The sequence below is a fragment of the Panthera onca genome, chromosome C1, assembly GCF_046562875.1.
Source record: "Panthera onca isolate mPanOnc1 chromosome C1, mPanOnc1 haplotype 2, whole genome shotgun sequence".
Lineage (NCBI taxonomy): Eukaryota > Metazoa > Chordata > Mammalia > Carnivora > Felidae > Panthera > Panthera onca.
In genome coordinates, this window is record NC_138346.1 from 174,971,851 (window position 1) to 174,995,905 (window position 24,055).

The 24,055-nt window shown below is 41.3% G+C and overlaps 1 protein-coding gene across 3 annotated transcripts in view; it reads left to right on the forward strand.

Annotated features, from left to right (window-relative positions):
* Nucleotides 1-24,055, forward strand: part of DAB1 (DAB adaptor protein 1) — a 1,137,940-nt gene that overhangs the window by 656,503 nt on the left and 457,382 nt on the right. For 2 of the 3 annotated variants that reach the window (XM_078451862.2, XM_078451865.2), the window contains one exon: nucleotides 684-741. The exons of the other annotated variant lie outside the window; for it this stretch is intronic. The gene's annotated coding sequence lies outside the window, so the exon portion shown is untranslated. The remainder of the gene's footprint in view (nucleotides 1-683; nucleotides 742-24,055) is intronic. 3 annotated transcript variants of the gene reach the window in all.

Consider the following 24,055-nt stretch of genomic DNA (forward strand, 5'->3'; position numbering starts at 1 on the left):
TTTCTTAGAGTGCATGAAGAAGTTGTTTAAGAAATTAAATAGTCATTTCTCAATAATAGCATTGAAATCGGAACATTTGTTAGTCAAGAAACCTAGAAGTACAAGCATTATGGAAAGAAATACCAAGTACTTGAATACCTGTGATAGGCTAAGGCTTACACCACCCATCACCGTCTTACATAATGACATCCCCTGCCTTCTCCTGCCACTTAAATTCCTCAGGGAGAACACTTCTTGCCCTAGAGTCACAATAAAGTGTCATCAAACGATCACAAAGTTTGGAGGTCATTGGTCCCAGGTTTGAATCCTGGTTATGAGGTTTTTTAACTGTGTGACTTTAGGCAAATCTCTTAGTTTCTTTGAGACTCAATATTCTCATCTGTTGTGAGAGTTAAATTAGCTGATGGGTGAAAAGCACCCTCCAGAGAGCCTTGCATGTAATGGACACTTTTTTAAAAATAAATTTTTTATTTTAGATTACTTCTATGCTTATAGAAAAATTGCAAAAATTTTATAGAGAGTTCCCATGTAACCCACCCCCAGTTTCTCCTATTATTAACATCTTATATTAGTGTGGTATATTTGTCACAATCAGTGACTAATCTTAATACATTATTTTAACCAAAGTTCATACTTTACTCAGATTTCCTTAGTTTCTACCTCATGTCCTTTTTCTGTTCCAGGATCCTGTCCAGGATACTATATATTTCATCCTCAGGCATCCTTAGACTCCTCTTGGCTGTGAGTTTCTCAAGCTTTCTGTGGTTTTGATGGTCTTGGTAGTTTTGTGCGGTACTGGTCAGGTATTTTACAGTGTCCCTCAGTATTTCAACGAAGTTTTGTCTGAAGTTTTTCTCATGATTAGGCCCAGGTTATAAGTTCTGGGGAGAAAAACCACAAAGTGAAAGTGCCATTTTCATCACATCATATCAAAGGTACTTAGTACCAAGACATATCACTGTTGATGTTGACTTTGGCCACCTGGCCAACATGGTGTTTGTCAGGCTTCTCTACTCCAAAGCCATTCTTGTTCACTCCATTTCCATATTGTCCTGTTTGAAAGGAAATCACCAGTCCCAGCCCATACTTAAGGAATGTGGAGTTTTACTCCACCTCTTTGCGGGTAAAATATTTACAGAAGTTATTTTAAATTCTTCTGCACTAGAGATTTATCTATTCTCCCTCATTTATTTATATATTCAATCACTTATTTATATCTGTATGGGCTCATGGGTATTTATTTTATACTTTGTGTTAAAATCTAATACTCTTTTATTCATTTTCTTGCTCAAATTGTTGTGGTTTTGACTGATACTGATGGAAGGTCTTTCCATTGGCTTTTATGTGCCTTTGACATACCCCATTATTTTGTGTGTTTTTCCTTGTTTTGTCTTAGCACTTCCTTACTTCCTGGCGCTATGAGATGCCTCAGACTCATATATTACCTCCCCAAGATGTAGAATTAGTTATTCCTCCAAAGTGTCCTGATCCCTTTTATTGAAAGGGATAATTTTTTAATGTCACTTTTTTTTCTTACATTAAGGTCACACAGTGAAGATGCTAAGAATTAATTATGAAATTATTAAGCAGCATTGACAGTATAGACAAGTTGGTGCCTCAAAGTAAGCAAAGATTTACTTTAGTGCCTCCTAGGTGCCTGATAAGGTACAGGTTTCTAAAGATACTAAGACTATACGAAATACGTACTGAGTGCTTCCCATGAGTACTGCCACTATATACACTATTTTAAGCACTTCATTTGTGGTAAGTCATTTAACACTTCTACCCATCCTGCAAGGTGTCAGGTCCTGTCATCCTTCTCATTCTTTGGATAGCTATGACAAGACTCCTTTGCCATCACAGGGCTCAACTTCTGGTAGACAAAATAGACGAGTAGAGGGAACTAAGAACAGGAAAGAGACACCCAATTCAGCAGTGGGATTAAGGAGAGCATTCTGGCTTAGTGACACCTGAGCTGAGTCCTGGTGGATGCAGAGGAATTATGGATAGACGTCCAGGAAGAAGAAAGATCCTGGGCAAACACACCAGGAAGTGGAATAGTCCCACGCAGGAATGGGAAGCAGTCAGTTACTACCAGGCAGGGAATAAGTAGTGTGGGGTTGACAAGGAAGACAAGGGACTTGGTCTCAGAGTGTTGTGTATGTTCTTCTAGGTAGCTTGAACTTCCTTGTAAGTGACATGATAAATGTGATTTATAGACATATTGACACACCGCAGATGACAGGTGGGAGGTATAAGACAAGAAGCTAACAGAGTAGTTAGGAGAAAACAGAAGAAATCCAAGGGGGAGATTTTAGGGGCTTAGACCAGGGCAGTGACAGTGTAAGCTAGAGAAATTAGTACATATTAAATTAGCAGGACCTAAAGATTGAGAAACCATGTGGGTTCCTACACTTCTTTTCTTTCTAGAATGTACCCCGGGTGATAAAAGGAAAGGGATTCAAGGAGAATGCTCTAAGAAGTTCATGAATATGACTAGAGCTTCCTATGTTATCAATCTTGACAACCCGAGTTTGCCAAAAAAGGGCAAAGATAGAAGAATCTTAACATTCATGTACCACTGTGGCAGCATTCACAGTCAGTAGCTATCAATAGCAATTATTAGTATATTAGAATGAACATATGATTTGGAGCTAACCAAGAAATTCTACCAAAATTGAGTTCTACCTCCTCTACTTAACTGGTCTCTCTTGCCTAAGTATCCATAAGCGTTAGTTTTCTCATTGGTAAAGTGGGAAACATAGTCATACCTACGTCTTGAGGTTGTAATAAGGTCAAGGGTTAATGCATTCCCTGCTTTTGGGTCACCTATTATAGTTAGTGTAAAATTGTGTAGGATTTATTTCTTGCTGTCTCATGAAGTTCGCTTAATCTTTCAGTTACCTTTTGTTTTAAAAAGACTTTTTTAATGTTTATTTATTTTTGAGAGAGAGAGTGCAGGTGGAGGAGGGGCAGAGAGAGAGGGAGACACAGAATCTGAAGCAAGCTCCAGGCTCTGATCTGTCAGCACAGAGCCCGACCCAGGACTCGGACCCACGAAGCATGGGATCATGACCTGGGCCAAAGTCAGCTGCCCAACTGACCCAGCCACCCAGGCACCCCTTTCAGTCACCTTCTGAAAGTTAAAGTTTACCACTCATTCTTTGCAGCAAGGAACTTAGACACAGAGAAGTGAAGGGGTTTCTTTAAAATTAAAGAGCTTCTAGAACAGATTTTTGGACCTCAAGACTAGGATTCTCTGTACTCTGTTTTCATCTGACAGAAACTTGTGAAATAGGAAGCTTAGTCTTCATTCAGTTACCTTGTTTATTCATTTAACAAATGTTTGCTTCAACTGCTCTTCTCTGGCCAGCTCTGTTATGTGATCAGGATATAGAAAGAACCAGATAGATAAAACTCTCCCTTCATGGACTTGGAGAGATATGCAAACAAATAAACCAAGAAAGATAACACATGAGCTCTAAACCATCAAAGATGAGGAAGTGCTATGAAAAAATCATTAAAAGGGCATATGTCTAACCTGCAACATATTCTTTATGGACCCTGCTTCAACCCTTTGCCCAGATGAAATTTTCCAGAAATAACTGCCCAACCCTGAGGGCTTTTTTCGTTTTAAGACCTGTGTTATCCCCTTGTTGTGCAGAGAGAGAAACGCTATTAAGAGAAGGGAGTCGCGCAAATCAGCGTAGGCAATAATCATTCGTAAAAACACTAGCAGAGGTTCTAATGGGATGCAATGTTTTAAAAAGCATGTATGGTTGTTGGCTTACATAAAGGGAGGAGGCCGAAGTACAATTCTAAGGAACAAAGTAGGGGGAAAACACAAGTTAGAAGACGTAGTTGATTTCCCCGTGAATAGCCTTGGAAGTGTTTTGGTGTCTTTTCTCCATTTGTTTTCTCTGTCACTTAATGAAAGCTCATTAAATATAAAATGTTTCATCCTGCTCTTCACTAAGTATTGTAACACAAGCACACTTGTGCGCTACCAAAAACTCTGCAAATAGAACTTGTAATGTCTGCATTATATTCCAGGGTGTGGACATAACATATTTTACCATTCTGCTCTTGCTTAAAATTCAGATTGCTCCCATTTTGTTCATGTATCAGGCATCTACTGCTGTGTAGCTACCTAACCTGTGGAGTGTTTCATCCTAAAACTTAAATAGCTTAAAAACTTTAGTTATTACTTCTCATGCTTCTCCTCGGTTGCTTGCTGGGTGGGTTCCACTGGCTTACTCTGGGCTCATGTAAGCAGTAGCTTTCAGCTTACGTGGAGAGTCAGCTGAGTCTGAGGGTCTAAGAAGCCACATTCACATGTCTGGCAGATGGTGTCAGCTAAACACTGAGGTGCCTCTATCCTCCAGAAGCTCTATCCTACCTGGAGGTCTGAGAGAGGCATGCCCAGCGGCTAAGAACAATTCAAGATCTCTTGAGATCTAGCCTCTGAAACAAGTAAAACTTAACTTCTGCCATATTCTTTTGGTCAAGACAAACCACAAGACTGGTCCAAAATCAAGAGGTGGAAAACTAAACTTCACCTCTGAATGAGAGGAGTATTGAAGTCCCCTTAGGAGGGCACATGCACACTAGGATATAAGGGACTTGTGCTGTTAGTCTAACACAAGGGATTACTGAGCAATATGCTACAATAAACATTTTTATGTTCATTAAGCTTTAGTTTTTAGAGTCTAAAACATTATTTCCTTGGAACAAACCCTTAGAATTTGATGTACCAGGAGAAAGGAGAAGATGCATTTTTAAGGCTTTTGATACAAACTGTCTTGCTTTCCAGAATGTACTTAGATGACACTCACCATCTCTGCTTTCTAAGACAGAGGAAATTTAATTGGTCAGCCCCATATAAAAAAAGTTGATTATAATGTTCCATCAGAATTAAAAGCGGGATTCTTTTCTAAAGGAATAAAGCAGCTCAGTGGCAATGAGCTGGATTTTTCTATGTCTGATTAAGAATAACGTGCTCCTTGGCATAAATGAAATCTTGGGCGAGGAGTTGGAGGCAGACCAGATTTCAGATCCATCTACCAAATAAATCCCTTGTGATCTGAATGTATGAATTTGTTGAGATTTCCCGATGGCTAACAATATGCCTTCATGTTAGCAATGACAAAAAAACTAATAGCTGGGCATGGTATTAAAAAAAGGCCTCTTTTTCATGTAATTGAATTCTTCAATCTTGCACTGCATTCATTGAGAAGAACTCTTGGGATGAATTTCTTTGAAATCTGTGCTACTGATTTTATTTTCTGATATGTTGACCTTCTTCATCTTGAGACATGTTGCAAGATTGGCAGGCTTCGTTTTCTGTGCATCAGATACAGTGAAAGCTGTGTTAAGGCTCCTGCCGTTGAAATGTATTCAGTGTGGATGCTAATGAAGAATTTTAAAGCGATCTGTTTGGTGCGTTCCTCTTTTTCTTATTTCTCTGGAAGGGGGAGAAATAACATCTCCTTAGCAAAGAGAACTAAAAAAAATAAATAATGACCACATCTGTCTTTCAGAACTTGGTCTGTGCTATTTTCAGGAGCAAACTGTAAATCTGTATCAAGGGTGGTGGTGATTTTGTTTTAATTATTAGAGAATGGATAAACGTCTTGCTGGTAATTGCCCTGTGTAAATGTCCGCCAGGCACTTCAACTTATACAAAGTATTTATTTGCCATTCATTAGGCATCAGCAGTGTAAAAAATACCAAGCGAGACGTTGGCAAGGTAGATATGAATTAGTTATGGCCCCTTCCTTCAAAGCGGCTTATAGTCAAGTATAAAGGCTGGACATGAACCAGAATGACCTGGATAAGTCTAAAATCTCATGTGAAAAAGCACTCATATAAGAATGAATGAAAGAGAATGTCTTCCATTCAACCAATAAGTATAATGAGGAATGCCTTCTTTATTCAACATCTCCTAGCATATTTGCCACAATTGTTTACTCCCTTGCCTCTCTAGTTTTTCATCCCACCCATCTAGAAAAATCCTAATGTGGGGAAAGACAGACAACGTTTTACTTGGCATATATGCCTGTACCGGAGACTGTAAGGTCACTTTAGTGGACAGACTGGCATGATTGCTAACCTCAAAAGGACCCACATCCCAAATAGTCTGTTTAACTTATTATAACACTATCTGTTAGGTTCGATCGGGGTATCTGAGAATTCAACTCAATTCTGACACTATCTACGCAGAGATAACATCAGATATCACAGGTTAAGGGCATGGTCCTACAAGCCTCCCTCCATCCCCCACTTCAGATGCCACTTAGAAGCCCAGGTAGTGGGGTGCCTGGGTGGCTCAGCTGGTTAAGCATTCAACTCCTGATTTTGGCTCAGGTCATGATCTCACAGTTTGTAGGGCTCTGCACTGACAGTGTGGAGCCTGCTTTGGATTCTCTCTCAACCTCTCTCTCTGTCCCTTCCCCTCCTCAAAATAAATAAATAAATAATCTTAAAAAATAAACAAGTCCGGGCGCCTGGGTCACTCATTCATTTGAACATCAGAATTCAGCTCAGGTCACGGTCTTGTGCCTTGTGAGCAGCTCGTGAATTTGAACCCCACGTAGGGCTGTCTGCTATCAGCACGGAGCCTGCTTTGGATCCTCTGTCACCCTCTCTCTCTGTCCCTCCTCCACCTGTGTTTTCTCTCTCTCTCTCTCTCTCTCTCGCTCTCTCAAATAACAAACATTTAAAATTAGTTAATTAATTAATCAAGCAAGCCCAAGTTGTTCCTGGTGCTTATGACCAACTGCTATAAATCAGTTTCCCATGACTTCCTCCTTAGGATTGGTTAATTTGCTAGAGCAGCTCACAGAACTCAGAGAAACATTTTACTTACTAAATTACTCGTTTATTATAAAAGGATATATAGCTGAGAAACAGCCAGATAGAAGAGATACAAAGGACATGTTATGTGGGAAGGAGGCGGAGCTTCCCTGCCCTCTCTAGGTTCACCAATCTCCCCATATCACATGTTCACCAACCCGGAAGCTCTTTGAACCTGGTCCTTCTGGGGTTTTGTGGAGGCTTCATTGTGTAGGCACGATTGATTAAATCAGTGACCATTGTTTCAACCTCCCAGAGATGGGAGGTGGGGGAATGAAAGTTCCAACCCTCTAATCACTTGGCTCCATTGGCAACCAGCTCCCATCCTTAGGTGCCTTCCAAAAGTCACTTCATTAATATAACAAAAGACCCTTAGGAAATTCCAAGTGTTGTGGGAGCTAGGCGCTGTGGACAATGGCCTAATATATATGAGAAATATATTTTGGTCACCTAAATGGCCGAATATATATCTCATATAAGTCACAATATCACATGGTACAACAAATATTTCCAACTTTGTCCACTGTCTTCAAACCTCCAACTCTTTTGCAACCTACCTCCATCACCTATGACTCTTAGCAAATGACCACCCCCTACTTTACATACAAAGTAAATCTGGAAAATAAGCCCCTTGTCTTCTTCTCATTAAACATACAAACCCACCTGTGTCTGACCCTCCTGCCCTCTTTCACTCCTGTTACAACAGAGGAGAGTGGTCCCAGTTTCTTTGCCAAGGCCAGTTCCTTTGCATTAGCTTTGAAATGTGTCCTCAAGTGACATTTCTTCCCATCATTATTTAAACACAAGTGAGTCCCTTCAGTCTTTAATCAATCAATAAATAACCATCCAGAGACCTACTATAACATTTTCCTTCTCTCCCCTAATCTCACAGTATTCTCAAAAGATCTGTCTTTCGTTAGTATCTCCATTATAAATCTCATTATTCTCCCATTAGCCTCTTCCAGTCTTGTCATGTTTTGCATCATTTGCCCTGAATGGCCTTCACTAACATCAACACGTGGCCTCATGGTCATCAGCTGCAAAGGCCCCCCTCAGTGCCCGTCTTCCTTCACCTCTCTGCCATATTTGGCTTTGTTGATCAATCCTTTCTTCATGGAACACCCTCCACCCTTGACTGTAGTGGGACACAGTTTACCTGGTTTTATCACTCCTTTCTGGCCACTCCTCCCTGCTCTTTCAAGTCTACCCTTTCCTACCTGGCCATTAAATAATGGATTTTCTTAAAGCACCACAGTAGGCTCTCTGAGACCGTCCTCTACCCCTTACACTCCTGTAGACTTGCAGACCATCTAAAACTGCCCAGATAAATCTCCAGTGCAGAGCTTTCCTGAGCTCCAGATCTGTGTTTCTTATGAATTTATATCTGAACTTAGATGCCTCAAGAGTGTCTCAAATTTGGTGTGTCCAAAATAGCAGTCATGACCTTGTCCTTTTCCAGGATTCTCCATCTCTCTGTCACCAACTTTCATCCATTTTACAAGGGAAAAAACAAAGTACTGAGAGTTATCCTTGATACATCCTCTTCCTCAATCCTGCTCTCTGGCCAGTCCTGTGAAGTCCAACTCTAAGGTCTTGTTCCATCCATTCTCTCGACTTCCACTTCTCCACCCCAGTGTGAGCCCCTTCCCTCTAGGTCTATTGCTGTGGCCTCCTGCCAGTCATTCTGATGCCTCCCTTACTCTCTTCCACTTCATTCTCCAAACAACCACCAAACTGATCATTTAAAAACATAGAACTGAATGTATCACCTCTGTGATTAAAATCCTCCAATGACTTGCCCGTGACTCACAGAATACAAGCCAAAATCCTTAACATGTCCTGAAGAATCTCGTACAGTCGGCCTTCTACCCACTTCTCTTCCCCATCCCCCTGATACCTGCCCTTCACCATTACCCCTCTTGCCACATGAATCTATGCTTTGTTGGAACCCCCTGTTGGAACCCTCATCCTTCACCCTCTTCACTTACTTATACCTCTTATCCATCCAGTGTGTACACAGATCGTTACCTCCTCGAGGAAATCTTCCCAGAATCTCAAGACTAGTTCACCTCTGCTGATTACAGGCTTTCACCATAAACTTCTATGATTATTTACTCAATGTCTATATCCATCACTAGACTAGAAACTATACTTTGGCAGAGGGGAATGTCTTATTGACTCACAGTTGTTTTCCAGAACCTATCCTTAATGCTTGGAACATAGCAGATGTTCAACAGATGTTTTCAATGAGCACACACTATGTGCCAGGCACCATTCCACTGGAAACACAGTGGTGAACACAACAAATGCCGTCACTGTCCCTGATGAGACATGCATCATAGTGGAAGAGACATAATATTAAATAAGTGAATAAATACATAATACGAGTGCTATAAAGAAATCTAAGTGCTATAAAGAAAATAGAGTAAGGGAAAGAGAAGTAGAAAATAGAGTAAGGGAAGAGAAAGTTAAATGGTGGTAGATTAGACTCTTTTATTTAGAGCCTAAAAAGGGTAATTTGGATAGAGAAGTCCTCTTTTAGGAGGACATTTGAACAGAAGCCTGAATTGAGAAAACAGAAAGGATCAGAACAGCTTTATGAACAGAGAGAAAGCAAGTCCGTCAGGGAATGAGTATGTTTGAGGGATGACTTCTGTGTGGAAAGAGAGAGGAGAGTCATATCAGCAGAAAGTGAGGTTGGGGAGGACAGTGGGGATAGATCACATGGTACCATAAAGTGCCCCCATTTGAGGATTCCTTCCTCAGAGTTGGACACAATGCTGGGTGAAAAATCCTGAAACCTGCATGTTTTCAGAGGCCAGGTCTCTGGGCTCCAGTTTGAGTTCTGTCACCGGCATCCAGGGGTGCTAAAAGCAAATCACGTTCTCTCTCTGTTCCTCAGTTCCCTTATGTGATAAATGTGGGTTTGGGACTAGATTATCTGTAGTATTCTCTCCAAATCAAAAATAATTCTTCTTCTTCTTCTTCTTCTTCTTCTTCTTCTTCTTCTTCGTCTTCGTCTTCGTCTTTGTCTTCGTCTTTGTCTTCTTCTTCTTTTAATGAACATCATTTGAAAGGAAAAGCTGGGTCAAAGGTCAAGTCTGCCACTGTGATTTCGTGCAAGCTGCTTTTCCTTTTTGAGTGTATTTTAGTGTTTGAAAACTAGGAATTGAAGAGCTTCCTCTTCTATTGGGATTGGCATGCCAATCAAAAGACATGATGGATGTGAGAGCTCGTGTAAGTTGTAACATACTATATAAACCTGTAGCTGAAACTTCTTGAGAATTTGTGGTATAGCAGGTACTGTTATAGGTACTGCATATGTGTTGTTTTATCCTCACGGCCATCTCAGGAGGTAGCTCTATTTAAGTGAGACCAAGAGAGAGTAAACATCTCAAATTCCCTCAGTCAGTGAAATGGTGGAGCTTGTTTTGCACCCAGATCCAGTTGGCATCAAGGGTCCAGGGCTCCTCACTAGAATCCAGGCTGTGTGTATATGTGCGTGCAGGGGTGGGGTGGGGAGAGGAGGAGCTGTTGAAAATCCAGTCCCAGGGGCACTGTTGGTGTAAAAGCAACTTAAATGACACCATATTTGCATTTCATTAAATAAGAGTGCTTGAGCATCACCTACATCTTAACAATATTTTCCAAATTCTTATTAAATTAGAGAAAACTGTTCTGTGACCCAGAGTCCGTCATGGTACAATAGTCATTCTTCTTTCATTTTTTCTTGGGTGTAGAGCACCTAGGACGTGTTAGGTCCCACTGTAGTTGGCAATGGGACAGAAATGAAGAAGGCAGGCTCCCTGAGTCAAGGACCATACAGTTTCAAAAGTAAAGGTCGGGTGGAAATGTTATTGCCCTACGACCGTTGGTATAAAGGGGCACCATATGCACCATTCAGTGAGAACTGAGGGGAAACTGTGCATAAATCAGGAAGGGCCTTGCAAGAAGCATTTCTCAGATTCTTACCAAAGATCTGAAACTCACCAGCACTAAGGAGAGCAGGATTATCATCTCCCTTGCTTTGGGCCCTATACCATATTGCATAAACCCTAACATACATATTTATTCCACATTTTAGTATCTGGGAAATGAGACAGCATCCTAGATTGCCGCGTCTTATAATCGCTGCTGGCCAGAAGGCAGTCTTCATTACCTCTGCTCACGCACTTGGTCAGAGCTCACACTGTCACTGCTTCCACTGAGTTATGCACAGTGCTGTTACTACATGTGCTCAGTTGGATTGACAGTTAAAGGATCTTAAAAAAGATTATAGTATGATTCAGCTTTGAAATGAGAAGTTATTTGTACTCAGGAAAGCATGGAACCAGAGCAGCATGCTTTAGGATACAAATGCATCCAAGAGATTTCTCACTAAGTGTAAAATACAAGTTCTAAATGACAGGGAAGTATTGTCGTAACTTTTAATTGGCAGCATCTTTTTTTTTTTTTTTTCTCCTAGTGGTACATAAAATAATACTATGCCTTATAACCGATACTTCTTAGGTTAGGTGAAAAGCTGAATTTCAATTAATCCAGGCAAATCCTGTATTTTTAGAAGCCATATTGACTCACATTGAGCTTTGGGCCGACTTTATATAATCCAATCTGTTTCATGAAATCCTGCCATTCTATCCCTATGCAGTTAATTCTTTGAACCTATGTTCAGGACTTCACATTTTTTTCCCTAGTGAAATGGCACTGTGGTAAAGTCATCCCAGTGTTCCAGGCTGTTGAGAACGACTCCAGTTGTGATTCAGCCATCCCATATATTAGCCACAGCTTGTGTCATCCATGTTGGCGGGTCCTGGTCACCAAAGGATGATCTTATTATCTAAGCACATTATTTATAAGGCATTTCACAGCTGAAGAGAGATACAGAATGACCTCCTGGAAAATAAGAGCGATTAACAAGTTTGGAGCCGAGCCAAACTCGAGAACAAGGTTGTTATTGGCATGATTTTAATCATGATAGACAATTAGCCAAGCTTAATTATATTGAGACAGAAAACTAGAATGAGTGGCAGTAATGAATTTCTCTGGGAACTCTCCTGTGTCTCCAACTCAAACCGGCTGACCTATAAAGTGCGGAAAATGATAAAAGATGTTTGCCCACATGTACAAGCTGTGTTTACCTCGAGGAGCAGTCTGTGTGGGGAAGGGGTCTGGAGGACATTTTTCTGTGGGGGGACTCATCACAGGACCCACATGGAATTCTTGAGTTCCACTGGCATTTTTTTGCTTCAGGAGGAAGATGCAGAAGAGAGGAGACATATTTCAGCTGAACTTGGGCACATTAAATGTTAATGTGATTATGTAGCTGGGGATTCTTTAAATGTTGCCTGTGGCTGAAGTATTACCGTAGTTTTGTGTTAGCACTTTTTGGTGTTTTTAAGGCTTAATATTTTCACTGACTGTGTCAAGCCCAAATTGAACACCCGAAACTTCAATAGCATCGGAAAGTGATTAGAATGTAAAAATTTTAACAATCTGACACTCCTTGCCTCTAGGTTTAGAAATGGAATTTAGAAGGAAACTCTCCTTAAGTCTCTAGTCTCTTTTTCCATTATGGATTTTAATTGACTTATTATAATTAAAATACAGATGAAAGAAAAGTTGTGGGGAAGAACTGAAATTTCCATAGTTTATATAGTTCTTTAGCGTTCACAGAATATACTGATGTTTCATCCTCACACCACACTCACTCACACACACACACACACACACACACACATGCACACGCACATGCACACACAAACCTGCGAAGAATAAGCTTGACTTGTTTTAAAGATGAAGCTGATTGGGAGGGGGGGAGGGGGCGGCACCTGGGTAGCTCAGTCGGTTAAGCGTCCAACTTCGGCTCAGGTCATGATCTCACAGTTTGTGAAATCGAGCCCCGTGTCGGGCTCTGTGCTGACAGCTCAGAGCCTGGAGCCTGCTTCCAATTCTGTGTCTCCCTCTCTCTCTGCTCCTCCCCTACTCACTCTCTGTCTCTCTCTCAAAAATAAATAAACATTAGAAAAATTTATTTTTTATTTTTTTATTTTTTCAATATATGAAATTTATTGTCAAATTGGTTTCCATACTAGAAAATTTTTTTAAAAAAGATGAAGCTGATGTTCAGGGTTGGTGACTATCTAAGACAAATGTCACAAATACACAAAGACTTCTGATTCCAAGAAAAAGTTTTTAAAAATGAATGAATGAAAGAAAGAAAGAATGAATGAAAGAAAGAAAAGAAGGAAGAAAAGAAGGAAGGAAGAAAGAGGGAGGGAGGGAAGGAGAAAAAGAAAGGAAAAGAAAAGAAAGAAAAAGAAAGAAAAAAGAATGGAAGAGGGGAAGGAAGGAAAGAGAGAGAGGGAGGGAGGGTGGATGGGAGAGAGAGACAGGGAGAAAGAAAGAAAGAAAGAAAGAAAGAAAGAAAGAAAGAAAGAAAAGGAAGGAAAAAGGAAAGAAGGAAGAAGGGAGGGAAAGATGGAAGGAAGGAAAGGTAAACCTTTAAGGTGAAGTTTGTGATGAGTTCATTTAGTGCAATGTATATCCGCAAAGGGAAAGCAAAGTCAAATGGTAGGTATGTCTGAGCTTTGAACAAATCATCCTGCCTCATTATCTCCCCCTATTCTTTCTTTCTTTCATCTTCCCTCTCTCACCTCGTTCTACTCTGTGCTTTTACTGGATATCTCATGTATTTCCAGGGACAGCACTTGGTGCTGGAATTCCACTCGTATCCTGTGACGAATAAAATATCTTTTATCACTTTGTGCCCTTCATAGGTCTGCCAGTTTGAGTTGGAGACACAGAAAACTATGATACAAAATTTGACCTTATACGCCCATGTCCATAGCCACATTATTTACAATAATAATTCCAGAAAAAGGTGAAAAAAGCAACCCAAGTGTACATCAATGGATGAATGGAGAAACAAATGTGGTATATATATATAAATAAGTATTATTCAGCCTTAAAAAGATGGGAAATTCTGACACATGCTACAACATGGATGAACCTTGAGGATGCTATGCTAGGTGAGGTGGGCCAGTCACAGAAGAGCAAATACCTAGCCTAGTCACATTCGCAGAGACAGAAAGTAGAACGGTGGTTACCAGCGGCTAGGAGTGGGGAATGGGGATTCATTGTTTAATAAGCACAGAGTTTGCATTTGGGGAAAATGAGGAAGTTCTGCGGGTGGATGGTGGGGATGGATGGATAGCAATGTGAATATACTCAATAGCACTGAACTTTACACTTAAAGATGGGTAAAACAGTGTATTTTATGCTGTGAAAATTTTCACCATAAAAAAATTCGATCCCTGCCCCCCCAGGGAGTGCCCCTGTGCATTAACAGCCCCCTGTGGGAGACAGGCTGCAGTGTGACATGAAGTGTGATGGTCAGAATCATAGGGCAGCCTGAGACGTAGAGAACAGTCTCACCCAGCCGAAGAATCCACATGGAGGCTATGAAGGACTTTGTGAATGTTGGGTGACAGGTGCCTGAATCAAGTCCGAAAGAAATTCTCATTTCTCCAAGCAAAGTTGAGGGGCAAAGTGGGGTGCTGGTTCCATGCAGAGAAAGCTGTGAGTGCAGAGGCGTAAAGGCTCGAGAAAGCATGGTGTGGTCATGGAGCTGCAGGAAGCCCTTGAGTCCACAGTTCAAGGACATCTAGCTACTGTGACAATACACCTGCTCTTCTTCCAGGAGAGTTGAAGTGACTTGTCCATTGAGTCAGAGACACGTTTGAACCTGAGTCTCTGTTTCCAAAGTCCGTTCTCCTTTCCACTACCCTGGGCTTTAGAGCTGTACTGTCAGATATGATGGCTATTTAAATTTCAGTCTAATTTGTTAGAAGTAATCATTCAGTTTCTCAGTCACACTCGCCACATTTCAAGTATGGCTAGTGACATTTAAGTGTTTTTAGTGACTACCAATATGGACAGCACAAACGCAAAGCATTTCCATCGTCACAACAAGTTGTATGGAACAGCCCTGCTGGAGAGTTTACAAAGTAATTCTCTACCTACTAATATATTTGCGTATTTGAACATCACATCAAATTGTGGTATTATTCTTCTCATTTTGTAGAAAAGATACTACAGCTTAGAGAAGCTTGTGCACGTCGTCTATGGTTTCAGAGCAATCAGACAGTGATGCTGGACCATAAATTCCAAGGCTTTTGAGCCCAGCTTCAGTATGCTCTGCATTAATCCACAGCCTCCCACTGCCTTCAGCCTCTTCTTTGCTCCTGCCCAATCATGAGATTACTCTTCCTAAAGGACCACTTTCCAACAGATCATGCACGTAGCTTTTCTTTGTCAGCTGGAGAGAACACAGATCCCATAGTTTGACAACCAAGGTTTTGCACAAATTGGAATAAATACACTTTGCGGTTTCTTTCTCTTCCTTTTCCTCTTTTTCAGCACTCTTTCTCGGCTCCAAGAGCAGCACCTTCTAATTATGTTCCAGCCTCTGAGCTTTCGGGGTCCCTGATGCCTTCCTTTCTGGCTGTTGGAATCTCATTTCACCTTCAAGCTCCAGCTTTGACCCTTGTATTCTGGCAAATCTTCTTTGACCCATGACAATTTGGGCTGCAAAGAGGTCCTGTTTCTTTCTTACCAGGAACCATCTCATGTGTTACTTCATGGGAAACTATTTCTCTGGTTCTGCAAGACACCACTCTTTCTTGTCTTTCTACTGTGAACAAGCTTAGCATTGCTCATGTAGGACCTGACAGAGACCACACTTCTCATCTTGGTGAACAATTGGTTCCCATATGGATCCTTCTTGGTAGCTGTTCTCAGCTCTGCTGTTATTACTCGTTGAATTCGTTTTATATACATTTGCTTGTCTTTGGTTTCACCTGCTACGCGCTAACCAATGTACCAGGCACATTTACATTTCTTTCATATGTTATCTTGCAACAATCCTATGGGGAAGATATTGTTATCTCTGTTTTACCCAAGAGGATAGATGAGTTCCTAATTCACAGAGATATGAAGTGACAGTCAGAATTTGAACCCAGGTCCATCTGGCTTCAAAGCCTATGACTCTTTTTGTTGCAGTAAAACCTTCCTTGTATGTGCTTAGACACTTCAAGTTATTATAGTATGTGGAAGCTGTGGCCTTCTTAGTTCTGAATATCTCCTACTCAACATACACTAAATAAGAATGTGTTACAATCATTTCTCCCAAATTCTGCACCTTGGATATGGCATCAGATTTCAGATAATATGGGGGAGGAGGGTTGAGAGGGGTGCACCATTTAGAGCCCTTACCTTGGTTTGAAACTCCATAACTTGTTTAAATACCGTCCAAAAAAATGTTTATTATTTATTTGGAGAAAGAGAGAAATAGAGAATGCATGAGCTGGGGAGGGGCAGAGAGAGAAAGAGAGAGAGAATCCCAGGCACACTCCACACTATTGGCACAGAGCCTGATGTGGGGCTCAAGCCCACGAACCATGAGATCATGACCTGAGTCAAAAACAAGAGTCAGACACTTAATTACTAAGCCACCCAGGCACCCCTGGATTTTGACTTTTTGTTCAATGAATTGTATTTCCTATTAGACACCTGGTGGCTTCTCCAGTTATTGTTAGTGGACTCTCTAGTTTATAAAATGAAACCAAAACAAATATTCTACTATCTAACATGACAGTTTAGGAGAAAGCAATCACAGGGAAAACTTATGGGTTGTGATTTTTTTTTTTATTTCACAAAAATCCTAGATAACTAAAATGTTCAAGACACCAAGCATTTCTACATATTGCAGATATTATCAAGGAAAACTTTGGTGCATAGAATTATGGTCCCTAAGCTGATAATTTTTGATGCAACATGATAGACAAAGTGAGCACCAAATCAGGAGTCAAAAAGCCCAAGTCCCGGCCTCAGCTCTTCCACCAGTGACTCTGTGCTCTTGAAATTGTCACTTACTTGGACCTCAGTTTCCTCTTCTGGAACACAGCGGCATTATTTGAGTAAATGGGGCAATGAATAAATAAAGGTTTTGGGAGAGATACTCTAAAACGTCTCCTATGCTAACGGTGTATGAGTCATAGTTTCAATTCAGCTGCATTTACAAAAAAAAAAAAAAAAAAAAAAAATTTGGAGTAAGGGAGGCAGCTTATATCTTAAAATATAGTATTTAATAAGTTTAACTGTATAAAGAAAACAATTGCACAATTCTGTTCCACTCAGGAAAGGTTTCTTGGTCCTCTGCTAGGCAAAAGAAAGACCCTGGGCTGACAGTCTGGGACTACAGCAATCAGACATGAAGGCTGATTGCCAATTGTAGACACATGTCTAATTGGCCCACAGAACACACTGTGGGGTCATGGTCAATGGAGATTTGGGGAGCCTGCTGGGGTAAAATGGTGCCTGCCCAGAGGATTGGGGGAATTATGACTGGATCTTTTGCAAACTGCTTTAGAGACCAACCTATTTCCTAAGGCACAATCCCTCCAGAGATGGTTTATTGTCCCTCTTTGTAATAAGAAAGGGTGACAACCTAGTAGATACTGTGCAACATCTGAGATCTGCCCACACCTGAGATCTGAGAAGGGGATGTGCTTTCTTCAGAAGCCAACTGTGTTTCTTTGCCATGTACTTAAGGGCCTGGCTTAGAATGTTTGTTTGTTTTTATTTTACAATTTTACCTCTGCCTCAGCACAAATAATCTGTGTAGATCTGAAAGGCCAATAGCTTTTGCCTAGTAATGCCTTAGAAATAAAATAACCAATTGCGACAGTCATGCAACTACAGAACAGCCTAGGGGCAGCTTATGATGGCACCCACTTTTAAAAATTGATAATTTGGGACCTAGAAAATACAAACAATTTGCCAGGCTGACACCAGATAGAGGGAGAACTGGGACTATCATGTGAGTCTCCCAGGCATGGGACCTTGATTTTATTTTTCTACTAACCATAAGTTTAGGATGTACCTTTTAACAATAGCAAAACCGGGCACCTGGATGTCTCAGTTGGTTGAGTGTCCAACTTTGGCTCAAGTCATGATCTCGTCGTTCCCAAGTTCAAGCCCTACATCGGGCTGTGTGTTGACAGCTCGGAACCTGGAGCCTGTTTTGTGATTCTGTGTCTCCCTCTCTCTCTCTCTCCTCTCCTCCCCCACTCACGCTTTGTCTCTCACTCTCAAAAATAAATAAACATTTTTTAAAAAGCAAAAAAAATAATAAAAGAGTTGTAGCCAATTAAGTTTCTAGTTTGTGCCAGGCAGCATGTCTTTATTACCTTTATACTTCAAAAAGTATATGATTTTCATTTTGCAAATGAGGAAATTGAACATCAGAAACCTAAATAATTTGCCCCAAATCAACAGCCAGTGAGGGGCAAGGGAGTCTAGCTATAAATTTTACTTTCTTATAGCATCCGGCCATGCAGCACTTACCAAATTTGTAAAAGTGCGTACTGATTGACTCAGCAGTTCCATTCCAAGTCAGCCTACTTATACCCTGCTGCATAGACCCATTAGAATTGCTACATATCTATGGGGCGCCTGGGTGGCTCTGTTGATTAGGTGTCCAGCTCTTGATTTGAGCTCAGGTCAGGACCCAAAGGTCATGGGAGCTAGCCCCACGTTAGGCTTCATGCTGAGTGTAGAGCCTGCTTGGGATTCTCTCTCTTTCCACCTCTGCCGCTCTCCCCCAATTGCTCTCTCTCTCTCTAAAAAAAATAAAGAATAGCTACATATCTCCAATAGAAGTAAAAGATGTAGCTTGTGAGTCCATGTATATAAGGATGCTTATTACAATATTATTTATAGTGGTGAAAAAAGGACACAGCCTCAATGTTCTTCAATACAGCAGTGGTTAGATATACTATGGCAATTTATATTATAGAATATTGTTCAGCTGTTAAAAGGATGTCTGGATCTTATATATATTAATCTAGAGAAATGTTCATGATGTACTGTTAAAATAGCAAAAAAATAAAAAAGTTGCAGAGCAAGGAATATGCCATCATCTCTTACTTAATGAAATACATGTTTTTATGTAAATTTTATATTTATAATAAAAATAAAAATTTATATATATATTTAAATGAGGATAGATGGAATGGAGGGGACTATTAACAGCCGACCGTTACCATTGTTTACATGGATGGATGGGAGAGAACACGGCCAAGCCTGAGTGCTTCAGTGGATAGCCAGGGGTTGAGAGCCAGAGACACTAAATATAAAAGTCAGGCACCAGGACTAGAGCAGATCTTCCTCCCGGGCAGAGGCAATTTCTGGAGGGAGATGGCAGTCCGTGCAGAGCTGGAGCAGGACCAGAAGCAGTGAGGAGGTCTGGAGCGGTCGCCATGGCCCCGCTGGCAGTCCACAGCCAAAGATGGAGTCTGTTAATGAGGGTTCACGTGGAACCCCTAGGGGTACCCGCCCGGCCAGGAAGGAGTGAAGAGGAACCAGTATCTGCACTCTACCTTGGACCTCTCCACCTCCAGTCTGGATCCTCCTCATCACCCCTAAAAGCTGAGCATCCAGACATGGGTCTGTGTGGGTTGCTGGGCTGCTGTCCCGCTTGCTCCTCTGTGCCCCTCCTGAGGGGATCTGAGTGTGATTTCTCAAAGCCTTCTGGCTGTTCAGCCCCCTGCACCATGCAAGGGACCTGTCCCTGACATTTACAGAGCTCCGGAGTGCAGAGGACTTCACCTTTCTCTTTCCTTCTCAGAAGTGGCTGGGACCCAGCCTAGCCTACATTTGTTTCTCCCATACTATTACAGGAAGGTGTGCCTTCTCTGTCCCCTGAGCTCTTCCTCTCTCAAGCCTCCTGAGGAGCGGGAACTTCTCTGCATTCTCTTTCATTATCGTACCTGAAGCAAGCCCACTGGCTCACCGTCAATGGTTTTATCATAATTGATCAGAGGAGTAACAAAGAAGTAAATTAAGAAGAAAAATCTAAAACTATTATCTTGGTTTTTGTTCCACAATCCCTTGCTTCGATAAGTCAAATTCCCCCTCAGGCCCCCACTTTTGGTATACAGTTTATTACCATTCCAGAAAGTTCACGCTTTCCATCACAATGAGGCACTTAAGTCAATTAAAACAGGTATGAATGATTTTGCTTGTCAAAAATCAGATTGGCAGGGGTGCATGGGTGGCTCAGTCGGTTGAGCATGACTCTTGGTTTCTGCTCAGGTTGTGATCTCATGTTTCATGGGTTCAAGCTCAGAGTCAGGCTCTACACTATCAGTGCTGGGATTCTCTGTTTCCCTCTGTCTCTGCCCTTCCACCCCTCCTCTCAATAAATAAATAAACTTAAAAAAAAAAGAGAGAGGCAGTCCATTTGCCCCTGAGTCCTGATGACAGCCCTTTGGGGTTATTTCCTCCAGGAAGGTAATGTAAATTAAAGTCAGCATCCCTCCATTGGGAACTTAACAGTAAATCCTAGAACAGGCAAAGCCAACTCTGGAGACTAGCAAAGCAATGTTTAACATACATGCGCTAAATCACCCAGACCAAATCTGGACCTCAGTTTGGTCAATAGCAACATCCCGGTGCTCCTAATTGTTAATCAAATGTTTGTAAATTGCATGTGGTTCGACTGTGCTTTGGGATTGCATGATTTAAAGCTATCCAGAGGAATCCTCTGGTGCTACAACTAATTAACCCTAACTCATCTGTTTTGGAAATCTGAATTTACTCCTGAAGATCAAGTGTTTGGAGAATAAAAGAGTAGACAAAGTGCAATTAATTAGGGAAGGCTTCCTGGAGGGGGTGCTTGGGGCCAAATCTTAGAGGGACAATGATCACAGCTCCTGTAAAGAAATGAAAGAAGAAATGCAGCCAGCTTCAGTGAAGGGCAGCCTAGTATCCCAGCAGCAACAAACCCTCCGGTGACCAACAATGGAAACTTCTCTTACGGATATATGGTCTTTTACAGCTTACAAAGGGCTTTCTTGCACATCACAGCGATGTTGATTTACTGAATGCATACACAGTACACCAGTGCTAAGTGCTTATACACACTTTTACAGTTATCCTACCCACATCCCACTGGGTTTGGGGTTGTTATCCCCTTACTCCAGAGGAGGAAACTTAGGCTTAGGCTGCTGCTTAAAGTCATATGTGTGGTGTGGAAGTCAGCTGATAAACAGAGATGCGACGGTCTGAATTCAGGTTTACCTGTCTCTGTGGTTCTAATCATAGCATCCTCCTGGGGCTCAGAGCAGGACGGAGAAAGGCAGGCAGTGCATTGCGGGCAAATATGCAACACGAATAATAATACTGCCTTCCCTACTGGCCCGTTTCAAGCACTTTGCAAAGCACTGTACAGAGAGTATCTCCTTCATTCATCCCAATAATATCTTGACATAGGTGTCAATTCCCACCAAACCATCAGGAAACTGAGGATCAGAGAGAGCAAGTCATGTATCCAGAGTTATACTGCTACTGAAAATGTAGACGTCCCACCCTCGGTCTGACTACAAAGAGCAAGATCTTTACCCCTTCTCTCTTCTGTGCAGCAGGCTTGCCCTGCACATCTGGGAGCCGACATCTATCAGGTGGTGTTCCTGCCTTTGGAGAGCTCACCACCTAGCAGGAGAGTCAGACCTCGAAGCAGCCTGTTTCAGTCCAGGGCAGGTGGGGAGAAGAGATAGTATCCCAGAGGAGAGGTACTAGGCCGGTTTTGAGGTTGGCTGCTGTTAACCACTGTTTTACAGATGAGAAGAGGCCCCGTTTCCCAAGGTGTTTGATGTGTTCAATTTGACAGAAGTTGTAAGAGGCAGTGTCAGGACTTTATACCAAGTTCAGTCTCTCTGCCTCAGCCACCAATGCCCCCTTTCTTATACTCTTCTTGTGATTTTCCAGGAAATGCTAAAAAAAAAAAAAAAAAAAAAAAAACCAGTTGAGACCACTTATTTACCAGTATTTGCATATGTGACACCAACCCCTGGAGCCAATTCTCTCTTTCTCTCTCATCCTCAAAGATAACTGAGAATAAACTTCCAATTTCCTGCTACCTGCTGTCTCATGCTTGTTCGTGTGCCATGTCCTCTGCTGGCTGCTGGCTCTTCCTTTCCAGACCTTCAAATGCTAGCGAAGTTCAGGGCTCAGTTCTGAGCCCTCTTCTCCCGCTGCTCTTTGCCAGCCCCTCGGCTTGACATGCCATTTATATGAGCGTGACTCCTAAATATGTCTCCCACCTTGACCTCTTCCCTGAGCTCCAGACTGCTTACTCCTTGTCTCCAAGTGGTGGTTTAAAGTGTCCTAACTGGAGCTCTTCAGCGTTCTCCTAAGCATACTTCTTCCCTAGTCTTCCCGTCCAGCAGATGGCAGTCGCATTTGAACTCAGGCCAAACAAAAGAATCTTGAATCACATTATTTGTCCCCATCTCTAGGCCTGCTACACTAAGCAAGCCATTGTCTTTTCTTGTTTGGCCTGGACAATTTGGATGGTTGCCATCAGCTGCTCTCTGGCCTCCTCGATTCCTCTCCTGCTCCCTATAAGCTGTTTCCTACACAGCAGCCAGAGGGATATTTACATCGTGCAAATCAGATCATTGACGATTCCCTGCCCCAGAACACATATTCAGAAAACTCCGATGGTACTCATCACATTTAAATAAAGTCCGGACACTCACATGGCTCCTGAGGTCCAGCATGATTCAGCCCTGGATTATTGATTTCCGCTGCGCTGTTCCGACACTTGAAGCCTGTTCCCAATTCAGGCTTTTATCTCTGTGTTTCCTGCCCAGAAGCGCTTCTTCCTGAGATCTTGCATAGTGAGCGCCCTCACACCCTTTTAGTTCCTGCTCAGGTTTGTCCTATTCCCACTTCGTGCGTTTGTGCTGTGTTATTCTTAGTCACCACAGCACTTCTCACCATGTGAAATATTTTTGAGTGATTTTCCCATTTTACCTCTGGAATATATGCTGCTTAAAGGCAGGGCTTTCCCCCGTCATCCCCACTGCCAAAACACAATGTCCACAATGCCTGGTATAAAGGAGACACTCAGTAGAAAGGTTGAATTAATGAATTAATTATTTTTGGCAGTTATAAAAATAATACATGTCTATGACAGAAAATTAGGAAATAATTGTATAAAAATCAATAGACATTTTGGTATATTTTGTTCCCATTTTTTTCTTATGCATATTTTTAGGTTGAAATTATTAGGTACATTCAATTTATATTCAACTTTTCATATTTAACCTACCATAAGCAAGTCTCCATATTGTGTCCAATATTTCACATAACATGTAATTAACAGACATAAATTCTTTTCTTCCTATCTTGATTTCCTTCCTGAAGAACTCTTACACAAGTGTGTACTGTGGTTTGTGTTTAACTAAGACGGTACAGTGCCTTTAAAAGACTATGTAAATGTGAGGAAGTTATTAACCTCTTTGGACCTCAATGTCTTTATCTACAAAATGGGAACAATAAAACCTACCTTGCCTAATTTACAACATTGTGTGAGGATCTAACGAGATAATAGGGCAAACATCTCATTAGATATCAGCTTAAATGTCTTTTTTTAAACTAGCACCGTACAAGTGGAATAAAAGTTATAGGAGAAAATATGACACCAAGTAATTTGTGAAGCAATTTGAAATTCGTGAATAAAAAGCTATTGGCAATTGTTCTGTGCTGAGTGAGACATGTCCTAATGTTTGTACTTAATATGCTAAACAGTTGCCAATGTCTAATTCTAGGTTCGTACCCTGCAATAGCTTTTTGGGGTTTTTTTTTTTTTTTACAACTTTCAGCTGTAAAACTGGGGTCAATTATTTTTAGCCATTTCTTCAGCCTGTCTCATTAGCAAAGTACTTTGAGGTAATGACTTGGGCATATTTGATGATTGTTCATTTTGAAAGATGTCATTTTAAGACTTTTCTGGAAGTTTCAAATCTGCCTGTGGGAGATCTGTTTTATGCCAAAATGTCATTTCAAATTCAAGCCTACATACCGCCTAACACTGGGCCCTTATAAATGTTTCACACCACCTGCATTTTTTATCATGGCTCTTTCATGTGAACTTGAATTTCTTGTGACTCACCTCCACTCTCTATCTGAGGGGGAGAAAGTAATATTTTTAAATGGCCTTTTTTCCCCTTTGTCAGAGGAGATAAAATTCCCCAATTATTTTCCCCTTGTGCATAGATATTTATATTAATATTTTAAGGAATGGGTTCTTTATAGTGTTATTCATGAACTCATGTGTTAAATTTAAAACAAA